Genomic DNA, 9,998 nt, shown 5'->3' with positions numbered 1-9,998 from the left:
TCATTCCTTCCAAAGAACACCCAGGACCCATCTCCTTTAAAATGGACTGGTTGGATCTCCTTGCAGTCCAAGAGTCTTCTCCAACACCACAGTTCAAAATCATCAATTCTTCAGCACTCAGCATTCTTCAGAGTCCACCTCTCACATCCATACATGAGCACTGGAAAAACGACAGTCTTGACTAGATGGACATTGTTGGCAAAGTAATGTCTCTGCTTTTCAATATGCTATCTAGGTTGGTCATAACTTTACTTCCAAGGAGTAAGTGTCTTTTAATTTCATGGCTGCAATCACCATCTGCACTGATTTTGGAGCCTCAAAAAATAAAGTCTGACACTGTTTCCACTGTTTTCCCATCTATTTGCCATGAAGTGATGGGACCAGGTGCTGTGATCTTGGTTTTCTGAATGTTGAGCTTTAAGCCAACTTGTTCACTCTCCTCTTTCACTCTCATCAAGAGGCTTTTTAGTTCCTTTTCACTTCCTGCCATAAGGATGGTGTCATCTGCATATCTGAGGTTATTGATATTTCTCCCAGCAATCTTGATTCCAGCTTGTGCTTCTTCCAGCCCAGTGTTTCTCATGATGTAATCTGCATATAAGTTAAATAAGCAGGGTGACAATATACAGCCTTGATGTACTCCTTTTCCTACTTGGAACCACTCTGTTGTTCCATGTCCAGTTCTAACTGTTGCTTCCTGACCTGCATTCAGATTTCTCAAGAGGCAGGTCAGGTGGTCTGGTATTCCCATCTCTTTCAGAATTTTCCACAGTTTATTGTGATCCATACAGTCAAAGGCTTTGGCATAGTCAATAAAGCAGAATAGATGTTTTTCTGGAACTCTCTTGCTTTTTCCATGATCCAGTAGATGTTGGAAATTTGATCTCTGGTTCCTCTGCCCTTTCTAAAACTAGATTGAATATCTGGAAGTTTACGGTTCATGTTCTGCTGAAGCTTGGCTTGGAGAATTTTGAGCATTACATTACTAGTGTGTGAGATGAGTGTAATTGTGTGGTAGTTTGAACATTCTTTGGCATTGCCTTTCTTTGGGATTGGAATGAAAACTGACCTTTTCCAGTCCTGTACCACTGCTGAGTTTTCCAAATTTGCTGGCATATTGAGTGCAGCACTTTCACAGCATCATCTTTCAGGATTTGAAATAGCTTTACTGGAATTCCATTACCTCCACTAACTTTGTTCGTAGTGATGCTTTCTAAGGCCCACTTGACTTCACATTCCAGGATGTCTGGCCCTAGGTGAGAGATCACACCATCGTGATTATCTTGGTCATGAAGATCTTTTTTGTAGTTTTTCTGTGTATTCTTGCCACCTCTTCTTAACATCTTCTGCTTCTGTTAGGTCCATACCATTTCTGTCCTTTATCGAGCCCATCTTTGCATGAAATGTTCCCTTGGTATCTCTAATTTTCTTGAAGAGATATTTAGTCTTTCCCATTCTGTTGTTTTCCTCTATTTCCTTGCATTGATCATTGTGGAAGGCTTTGTTATCTATTCTTGCTATTCTTTGGAACTCTGCACTCAGATGCTTGTATCTTTCCTTTTCTCCTTTGCTTTTCACTTCTCTTCTTTTCACAGCTATTTGTAAGGCCTCCCCAGACAGCCATTTTGCTTTTTTGCATTTCTTTTCCACGGGGATGGTCTTGATCCCGGTCTCCTGTACAATGTCATGAACCTCCATCCATAGTTCATCAGGCACTCTATCAAATCTAGGCCCTTAAATCTATTTCTCACTTCCACTGTATAATCATAAGGGATTTGATTTAGGTCATACCTAAATGGTCTAGCAGTTTTCCCTACTGTCTTCAATTTAAGTCTGAATTTGGCAATAAGGAGTTCATGATCTGAACCACAGTTCAGCTCCCAGTCATGTTTTTGTTGACTGTATAGAACTTCTTCATCTTTGGCTTCAAAGTATATAATCAATCTGATTTTGGTATTGACCATCAGGTGATGTCCATGTGTAGAGTTTTCTCTTGTGTTGTTGGAAGAGGGTGTTTGCTATGACCAGTGCGTTCTCTTGGCAAAACTCTATTAGCCTTTGCCCTGCGTCATTCCATATTCCAAGGCCAAATTTGCCTGTTAGTCCAGGTGTTTTTTGACTTCCTACTTTTGCATTCCAGTCTCCTATAATGAAAAAGACGTCTTTTTTGGGCGTTAGTTCTGAAAAGTCTTGTAGGTCTTAATAGAACCGTTCAACTTCAGCTACTTCGGCATTACTGCTTGGGGCATGGTGGTGGTGGTGAAGTCGCTCAGTCGTGTCCGACTCTTTGCGGCCCCATGGACTGTAACCTACTAGGCTTCTCCGTCCGTGGGATTCTCCAGGCAAGAATACTGGAGTGGATTGCCATTTCCTTCTCCAGGGGATCTTCCTGACCCAGGGATCAAACCCAGGTCTCCCGCATTAGAGGCAAGACGCTTTAACCTCTGAGCCACCAGGGAAGCACAGGCTGGGGCATAGACTTGGATTACTGTGATATTGAATGGTTTGCCTTGGAGATGAACAGAGATCATTCTGTCGTTTTTGAGATTGCATTCAATTAATATATGTAACATCTAATCTCTTATTTTAAATTCTTATTCACATATAGATATATCAATATGTGGTCATTTATTCTTGCATCATATATTTTAATATTTAGAAAGGCTTGTAATTCCAGATTAATGGTTACTTTGTACTAATTATTTTTAGAATATTCTTAGTCTTCTCATTTAAAAAATATTGTCTATTGTTTCCCTTTACAAAGAATATTATGTTTAAGTAGCAACTTTTTCTTCCTTCTCCCTCATTCCTCCAAATTCAATTTAAAGTAATCTTTTACTCCTAGTTAATACTTTAAGGAAATTAGTGAATTGATTGCTTTCACATCCAATTTTCTACACCACTTCTGCTTTAACTAAAATGGCAGAGCATTTAAGTTACACATACTTCATCATCTCTCTTGTGTTTATCACTTAGCTTTTTTCTTATAGAAATAAATTTTTTCCATGTTTTTCACCAGTTTCAAGCCGATATCTTCAGTTACTTTCACTTTCTAAAGATAATTTTCTAGACTTCTTAAGGAAGAACTTTTGGAAATAATATTTCTGTGTTTTTTCACATTCTTAAAACCTATTCATGGCCTTTACATGTATAGATATAATATCTTTTAATCATACTTTCTTTCCTTAGACTCTTACACAGTTTTCTGGTATAAAACATTACTGTTCAAAAGTCTAATGTCAGTATAATTTTATTTTCTTCATATATAAACATTTTGACTGAAAGCTCAAGGATGTTTTTCCTTTTGCTCTTAAGTATAACAATTTTGCTAGAAAATTTCAAAGTGTTACATTTTATTCACTCTAGGTTGATTTTGCCAGGTGTATATATATATATATATATATATATATATATATATATATATATATATGTAGTGTTGAATGTATTTTCCTTTTTTGATATTATCTCAATACTTATTATTGTTTCCCTTTCACTTTAAATTTTATGTCCATATTTCTAACTTGATCAGATGTCTTTTTACATCATCTTGTCCAATATCATGTCTCGATTTTTTTACTGTTGATTGATGCTGTTTTCCATAATTCCTAATGGTTTCTTTGAAACTTTAACAAATTTTGCAAGAGTAAGGTAAAATTTTTATCTTTTTTTTTGTGCATGTCTCTTGAGCATGCTTTCATTGCAGGAATGTTATCCTGTTTATTAGTATTAAGGGCTCAATCCCCACCCCCACATTCCCATTTATATGTTCAAATCCTAACCTCCAGTATTTCAGAATGTGACTAAGCTTGGAGATAGGATCTTTAAAGTTAAATGAGGTCACTAGGGTGGGGTCGAAGAGTGGGACAGGACTGAGCCACTAAGCACAGCACAACATAGCACAGGGTTGGCCCTTATCCAATACGACCCCTATTCTTATAAAAAGAAGAGATTAGGACATAAACACAGAGGAAAGACCCTGTAAAACAGACATCTGCAACACCTGGACTATGGCTCCATGCTCATCCAGATGAGTGGCAGGTCAGTGAGCAGAGCTACATCTCTACTCACAGCTGCTCCCCATTGTTCACATCATTCCCTGAGCTCTGCCTCCTATCAGATCAGTGGTGACAACAGAACCGCAGAAGAGTGCAAACCCTTCTGTAAATTCTGCATGCAAGGGATTTAGGGTGTGTCCTACTTAGTCACAAGGAAACAAGCTCAGGGTGCCCACTGATTCTATATCATGGTGTGTTATATAATTTCATTATATATCATGATGTAATAACAATAGAAATAAAGTGTAAAATAAATAATGTGCTTGAATCATTCTGAAACCATCCCTCCCACCTCAGTCTGTGGAAAAACTGTCCTCCATGGGACCGATCACTGGTGCCCAAATGGTTGAAGGCCACTGTTATAAAAGCACAGAAAGAAGATGGTCATGTACATGCCAAAGATAAGAGGTCTCAGATAAAATCAACCCAGCTAGCAAGTTGATCTCAATCTTCTAGCCCTGAAAATTATGAGGAAATAAATTTCTATTTAAGCTACCCAGTCTGTTTTACTTTGTTATAGCAGCCATAACAAAAATAATACAACTGCTCTCTATATTTTTCCCCAAGAAAGTCATTGCGTGGAACTAAATTTTGCCTTCATTAATTTGTCACAGGAGATAGGTTTTCCTGATTCTTATGCTTTTTCTTTCCTTTGCTTTAGAGTCTATATCCTACTCTATATTTTGATTCTACTCACAAGATTTTAGTCCTCAGTGAATAACTTTGGTCAGAAAAGACTTTATTGTTGACTTTCAGGAGCCATAGGGTCTAGACTGCCTCAGAACTGCCTCCTTTAGTAGTCCTCTCCATTCAAATATAAATCAAAATCTATGCTAACACCTCCCCATCCCAAAGTCCAAAAGACTCAATTATCTTTCTTTTTCATTTGAAAAAATGTCATGTAAAATGCAGACATAAATATTTTAACTTTCCTTTACATGATGGGTATCAGAATGTCCTTTATGGTCTTTTAAATTTTCCTGCCTAACAGTTGACCATAAGTGCCTAATTACTACATTTCTGCTGGACATTAAAGGAGACTGAAAAACTATGTTGCAACTACCATCTTGCTGTCAGACTGAAGTATGTTTGTTTGATTACTTTAATGAATGTTCCCAAACTCAGTGAAGAATAAGGATTCAGTAGTGGATCTCTCTTACATTTCTGTAAGTTTATCATGGAAAGGGCTCTATTTATCAATACCTTGAAAATAAATTTGCTTGCCTCATTTCCTGGTGCATCAGCACTATAGAATTCACCTATAATGCAGGAGATGCGGGTATGATTCCTGGGTCAGGAAGATACCTTGGAGAAAGAAATGGCATCCCATTCCAGTATTCTTGCCTGGGAAATTCCATGGACAGTAAAGCCAGGTGAGTAATCTATGGGGTCACAAAAGAGTTGGACAAAACTTAGAAACAACAAGAAATTTTCTATATAATATAACTTCCTACTTCCTATTCTTTCAGTTTACTGCATTCAAACATAATTGATGCATCTCCCTATAGGTGCACTTTTGTCCTTATTCCATCTTGTACCTTTGCACAATTGTGCATCCCTAGCAGGTTGCTGCTGTTCAGTTGTTAAGTCATATTTGACTCTTTGCAATGCCATGGACTGTAGCACACCAGGCTCCTCCACTATCTCCCAGAGTTTTCTCAAATTCATGTCCATTGAGTTAGTGATGCTATCTACCCATCTCATCCTCTGCTGCCCCCTTCTGCTTTTGACTTCAATCTTTCCCAGCATTGGGATCTTTCCCAATGAGTCAGCTCTTCACAGAAGGTGGCCAAAGTATTGGAGCTTCAGCAGCAGATATTCCAATGAATATTCAGGGTTGATATCCTTTATGATTGGCAAGTTTGATCTCCTTGCTGTCCAGGTGACTCTCAAGAATCTTCCCCAGTACCACAGTTTGAAAGCATCATTTCTTCAGTGCTCAGCCTTCTTTATGGTCCAGCTCTCACATTCATATGTGACTACTGGGTAAACGATAACTTTGAATATATGGACCTTTTTTGGCAAAGTGATGTCTGTTTTTAAATATGAGTTATAGGTTTCTCATAGCTCTCCTTCTAAGGAGCAAATGCTTTTAAATTTCATGGCTGCAGTTACTGTCCACAGTGATTCTGGAGCCCAAGAAAATAAAATCTGTCACTGCTTCCACTTTTTCCCCATCTATTTGCCATGAAATGTTGAACTGAACACAGTGATCTCAGTTTTTTTTTTAATACTAGTTTCAAGCCAGCTTTCACTCTCCACTTTCACTTTCATAAAGAAGCTCTTTAGTTCTTCCCTTTCTACCATCACAGTGGTATCTGCATATCTGAGGTTATGATATGATCTTGATTCCAGCTTGTGATTCACCCAGCTCAGTATTTTGCATGATGTATTTTACATATAAGTTAAATAAACAGGATGACAATATACAGCCTTGATGTACTTCTTTCCCAATTTTGAACTGGTCACGTATTCCATGTAAGGTTCTAACGGTAACTTCTTGACCCACGTACAGATAAGGTGGTCTGGTATTCCGATCTCTATAAGAATTCACCACAGTTTGTTATGATCCACACAGTCAAAGGCTTTAACAAAGTCAATGGAGCAGAAGTAAATGTTTTCCTGGCAACTGACTTGTTTTCCCCATGATCCATCCAATTTTGGCAATTTGAAGTCTGGCACCTCTGCCTCTTTGAAACCTAGCTTGTACATCTGGGAGTTCGTGGTTTAGGTATTGCTGAAGCCTAGCCTGAAGAACTTTTTCAGCATAACCTTGATAGCATATGAAGTAAACACAATTGTATGGTAGTTTGAACATTCTTTGGCATTGCATTTCTTTGAGATTAGAATGAAAACTGAACTTTTCCAGTCCTGTGACCCATGCTGAGTTTTCTAGATTTGCTGGCATATTGAGTGGCGCATCATCTTTTAGGATTTGAAATAGCTCATTTCAAATTCCATCACCTACATCTACATAGCTTCGTTTGTAGCAATGTAGTAAAGCCCACTTGACTTCACACTCCAGGATGTCGGGCTCTAGGTGAATGGCCACACCATCGCAGTTATTCAGGTCATTAAGACCTTTTTTGCAAGCTTTTCTGTGCATGCTTGCTACCTCTTCATAATCTCTTTAGCTTCTGTTAGGTCTTTACTGCTTCTGTCCTTAATCTTGCCTATCCTTGCATGAAATATTCCCTTTGATATCTCCAGTTTTCTTGAAGAGATCTCTAGTCTTACCCATTCTATTGTTTTCCTCTATTTCTTCGCATTGTTCATTTAAGAAGGTCTTCTCTCTCCTTACCATTCTCTGAACTCTGCTTTCGGTTGGGTATATCTTTTCCTTTCTCCCTGCCTGTTACTTCTCTTCTTTCCTCACTACTTGTAAGGCCTCCTCAGACAACCATTTTGCTTCGTTGCATTTCCTTTTGTTGGGGATGGTTTTCTTCGGGTACTCTATCTAGCAGATCTAGTCCCTTGAATCTATTCCTCACTTCCACTGTATAATATAAGGGATTTGACTTAGGTCATACCTGAATGGCCTAGAGCTTTTTCCTGCTTTCTTCAGTTTAAGCCTGAATTTTGACATAAGGAGCTCATGATCTGAGCCACAGTCAGCTCCAGGTCTTATTTTTGTTGACTGTGTAGAGCTTCTCCATCTTTGGCTGCAAAAAATAAAATCATTCTGAGTTCAATATCGACCATCTGGTGATGCCCACGTTTAGTATCACATTTTGGTTTGTTGGAAAACAGTGTTTACTTTGACCACTGTGTTCTCTTAATAAAATTCTGTTAGCCTTTGCTCTGCATCATTTGGTACTTCAAGGTCAAATTTGCCTGTTATTCTGGGTATCTCTTGACTTCCTACTTTTACATTCCAATCCCCTATGATGAAAAGGACATCTTTTTTTTGGTGTTAGTTCTAGAAGGTATTATAGGTCTTCATAGAACTGGTCAACCTCAGCTTCTTTGGTATCTGTGGTTGCAGACTTGGATTACTGTGATGTTGAACAGTTTGCCTTGGAAATGAACCAGGATCATCCTGCCATTTTTGAGACTGCACCCCCTGTAGGTACTGTAAGACTAAAGGCTAACTGATTATGGAACATACATTAGAAACAGTTAATCCCAAGATCAGATTATTACTCCATTGTATTTCAGTGAAAATACCAATATGCTTACTTTCGGTTTGTTTTTAAATTCTTCACCTCTTTGATTTTTTATTTTTTGCCTCTCAGGATTTGTATGTCATTACCACCTGTACCTTGTACCTTCCGTATGAATAACTTGATGCACCAAGATTTGATTGGTTCAACCAGTTACCAACTGAATTAAAGTTATAGTTGGATAGATCTCTTTTGTTTGCCTATTGCTGATTTTCCAAAGTCAGCATACAGAGGCCTGTCTTTGATCTGTTTCCCATCATTATTTTAGTCAGCTGTGGACAACATAATATGACCATATGTGGAATGCTTGACCATCTACAGGAGCCTGCCCATTGCTTTGTTCAGAAGAGTTAAGAGAGCATAAAATACTTATTTCCAACAATGTTGATGTTCTCTGATCCTCAGAACATATTAAAAGTTAGAGTGATAGTTTATATAGCTCCTTGCATTTCCATGTCCTTTCTAGGATAAGATAGAAGTACTTGTGAGTTTGTGGACCTACTAAAGAAATAAGGTTCAATAAGTAAAAAACTAATTAAGTTTGTGTAATGCCAATCTTGGCACTCAAACTGTTATTGCTTTGACTGTTTGGTTGTAACATCACCCAAATGATCTATATAGTTTTCTGAGAAAGAATTAATAAAACGGGATTGAGCAATTTGGAAGAAGATGATGGTAATTCTAGGCTGTAGAGTAATATGCAAAGAAAACACCTTAAGAACATATATCAAATAAAAGAAAAAGAATCAAATAGAAAACTACAAATGTAAAATAGTCTTAACAGCAATCTCTTTCCAAATTAATTCAGATTCCTAAAGAATACAAAGCTGTTTGCAAAGCTGCTTAAGTAAAGGGGAAATTTCTGTTACTTGTGTAGTTTGGAAAGAAACACGTGATGAACAGTGACCTAGAATCCTCAGTTAATCTCATGACCACAGCTTGATGAGGGAAATCAGAAAAAGAATATAGCTTGTTTAACCTACACTTCACTACTAACTTTAAAATTTATATACTTAAATATATTACATGTTAAATGTTGGAACATTAGAAACTGCAAATGCATTAACTTGTACTTTTTTTTTTTGCAATTGACAAAACTGAGTAGCGAGAACACTCAATATCCCATAGATAATTGATTACAATCAGTTAACATATTGTGGTTCATACAAAAAAGTAAATAATCATTAATGTATGGCAAGGAGGTTGGGTAGCTAGGCATTATGTTATAAGCAAATATATTTCTACTTTTTTAGAATAATAAAAACATTTTACTATAACATAGTAAAAATAAGAAATAACATCAAAACATTTTATAAGAACAAAAATATCACACACAGCTAGGAACAAGACTAAAAATATGCAAGACTCTAAACAAGAACTACATAGTAGAGTTGAAAAAATTAAGGAGTACAATTAAAGTGATATCCATTTTCATGAGCTAGAAGACTATACAGGAGGCTTTCAACTCAGAATCAATATGATCACAATGAATTCCCAAAAGGAATACGTGTCTATATGCATGTGCATATATGTGCACAAACAGATGTATGAAACTTCATAAGTTTTGTTTTTTCATTTCTATGAATAATCAGATAATTAAGAATAACCAAGTAAATCTTTAGTAAGAATAACAAGATGAAAGGATTTATTCTGATATAAAGATTACGATGTAATAAAGACTACATGACCCTGGTAGGTAGATTGTAGATCTAAATGTAAAATATTGAGCTTTTGGATATCAACAACAGCAAGCCATTTCCACTCCTCTGTCCACGGGATT

The 9,998-nt window shown here is 37.0% G+C and overlaps 1 pseudogene; it reads right to left on the bottom strand.

Annotated features, from left to right (window-relative positions):
* Window positions 1-778: 778 nt before the first annotated feature.
* On the bottom strand, window positions 779-1,455 carry LOC128062018 (uncharacterized; annotated as a pseudogene).
* Window positions 1,456-9,998: the final 8,543 nt, after the last annotated feature.

The sequence above is a fragment of the Budorcas taxicolor genome, chromosome 17, assembly GCF_023091745.1.
Source record: "Budorcas taxicolor isolate Tak-1 chromosome 17, Takin1.1, whole genome shotgun sequence".
In the NCBI taxonomy this organism is placed as follows: Eukaryota; Metazoa; Chordata; class Mammalia; order Artiodactyla; family Bovidae; genus Budorcas; species Budorcas taxicolor.
The sequence above is the reverse complement of the archived record's forward strand: the minus strand, read 5'-3'. Positions and strand labels throughout refer to the sequence as shown.